The following is a 2,986-nucleotide window of genomic DNA, read 5'->3' on the forward strand; positions in this document are numbered from 1 at the left end:
TGTTACCTTTTTTTTTTGACTCTCCCTCGAGAAGGTAAACGAAAGCTGTAACATCTTCCGCCGTATCTCCAGCAGCGAGGAAAACGCTCCCTCACTGAGAAAAAACGCTCGAACGCCTCCGGTTTGGTTCAGTGGTTTATTTTCTCTAGCACACAGCAATACAGTAACAGCTACAGTGACCATATATATACACACCAAAAACGTACTTTAAATTTAAAAAAAAACCCCAACAACCCACATTTCATTAAAACATCTTTTTGTTTGCTGCTCGTGGAAAACAGAACGCCCCAGTTTTTCCACAGAGATTTTAACTGCACTGGTGTCTCAGTTCAGGCAGCAGCAGAGCCTCCCTGAATTCCATTTCAGCCTTTGAATTCCGTTTCAGCCTGGGCTGTGTTTTCTACAAATATAAACGAGCTGCATTCCCACAACACACGTGGCATCGCATTTAGGCACAAAGGATGCAGAGAAACCGTACCAGCACCTGATCCCCACAGGCCAGGCACGTGAGAACTTGAGAACCTCCACACCTTTTTGCTCCGACTCCTGCTGCACAGAGTAACTACACATGACACCTTTTCTGTACAAATACAGGCCCAAACCATTAGAAGAATGTTACCAAAAAAAAAACCCAAACAAAATTGATTCCAGCACTGTTTGCCTATTCAGTTTACCTGCATCTAGCACAGGCACTAAAGGCAGCTGTAACAGCATATAAAATTAAGGTCTGTACTACACTACAGACGGATACACCAAGCAGACACTTCCATTTATTATCCAGAGTAGCCAGGCACATTAAAAACTGCTGCAGAAAAATATACACATAAAAATAAAGGGCTACTCAGAGGCTCTGCCCCACTGGCTTGCCAAACCATGAGTATTTCCAACATGAGTACACTGCAACAGATGCAGATTCAACTTTATAAGGCTGACAGAAAAACACAACAAAACAAACAAACCAACTCAAAACAAAAAAAATAACCAACCTTTTGTCATCCTGCTGATACAAAACTACAGCAAGTTTCAGTCTATAGTCTTCTCAGTTATTAGTCTGGACAACTGCCTGTCATGGACATTTCTCCATCAATGATTGAAGAGCAGTAAATGGGTGGAATATGCTTGTGTACAGGGTAGAGACATTTCTGCTCACATGGTCTAAAGACAATTCATTTTTCATATTGTTAAATTAGTTAGGGTTGGGGTTACCCTAACCCTAACCCAACCCTGAAATCTCCCAGGACTAGAGGGATGCCTGATTACGGTAGCAGTCGGGTGTGGTGCAGAAGGTGGAAGCCCCATGGGCTGAAGTGCACTGCATTTATGGTGTGTTCCCACACCATGGGTAAACCCATGCCCTACAATGCCTGCTAGGACACAGGGATGCATTAGGAGAGCTGAAGGAAGTACACCTTTCTCAACCCCTGGCTTCAAAGAAGGTGCAGAACAGGATTTCATCACTGTGAGCAGAAGAGTAAATATCAGTCTTGCTAACCTGAGGAAAGGCTGAAGGAGGAGAAGCTAATATTGCACTGGCTGCAAAAACTCCTGTGGTACCCATTGCTCAACTCCTAAAAAACTCCCAACTCTCTCAATTGAGAACATCTATTTCTGAGGTGATAGAATGGTTCCTGGCTTCCACTGTATGACACACCCACAAACTGTTTTAACCTGTCATACACAGTATTATCAAACATTTCTCTGTTGTTCCAGCTTTTTATTCAGGTGATGACTTGAAGCAGTGGATCAGAAATAGGTTCTAATTGTTTTATTTCTGGAATTTTTAAAGCTAGCTAGTAAGATAGCATAATTCTGTTATTTATTCATCATTAAACAACTTTTACATGTTCACCTTCCCTGCAAATGCAGAATTTATTTATTTGGCTATTGGTTTTTTCAACCTTCATCCTTCAGTTACATTCAGGGTGGTTAAACATATTAAGACTGTAGGCTCAAACTACATACTTATACACTTATTATCCTTAACTCACTGCTTCCCTTGATATGCTACCAAAAAAATTTTGCTGTTTTGGATTTCTCAGCTTTAGTTCTTGCAAAGAACTAAACAGCACAGGTTTGTGTGCAATCACACTGAACTAGAATTAGGCAGCTCTCCCACTCAGCTCATTTTCCCAAAGTAAATCAACACCTTACTTCAGGAAGCTGTTGTAGGAAATGACTGTTTATCTCAGCCTGTAGCACTCCGCCCCTTGATATCAAACAGGCTTTAATACATCTTTGTCACTTCAGGCAGTGACGTGGGATACAGCACTGCTTTTAAACTCTTTTTGATGGAATTCACATATCTTAAAGCTTTTGCAATTTAAGAGCTGGACTTTTGTTGCTGATTTGAGAAATCAGTGAAGAGCAACTCATATCAGAAGGGATGAAACAAGTAAAACATTTGATGTAAACACCTAGAACATGGTTTCACATTAAGTTGTTTGGAGTAGAAACCAACTGGAATAAGACACAGGAATCCACAACCTATTGAGAGAAAGCAACACCACAAAGGATAGAGTGGACTCATCTGCCTTTACATATATATCAGGTGGAAGCAGAAGAAATGGGTTTTTACCAATAAACACACGTTACCCATTACGTCTTGTTCTTGTTTTACTTTGTTCACTGTGCTTTGTATCCACTGATTTTAATTGTGTGTCATAGGTTAGCAAGCATAGTCCCGGAAGGGATGTCCTTGCTAAGGGGTGCTTACAGTTTCCTCTGGGAACTGATAGAACCTATCAGCTGGCCAGTTTGAATATGGACAATTCTCTAAGCCACTTAAAGTTGTGATCACCTCTGTGATCCACATTTAAGAATAGGCAAACTCCCCCTCCAAGCTCTCTCTCGTTTCTGGCGCTGGCACAGGTGGCTGCGGGCCCCGTGCGGGGGCCAGCGGGCCCGGCCAGGCCCTGCTTGGGCCAGGCCAGGCTGGGCCACGGCCATCCTGGAGCCATGGACCTGTTCCAGCCATGGAACCCCCCCC

The sequence above is a fragment of the Corvus brachyrhynchos genome, unplaced genomic scaffold, assembly GCF_000691975.1.
Source record: "Corvus brachyrhynchos isolate BGI_N302 unplaced genomic scaffold, ASM69197v1 scaffold409, whole genome shotgun sequence".
NCBI classification, from domain to species: Eukaryota; Metazoa; Chordata; class Aves; order Passeriformes; family Corvidae; genus Corvus; species Corvus brachyrhynchos.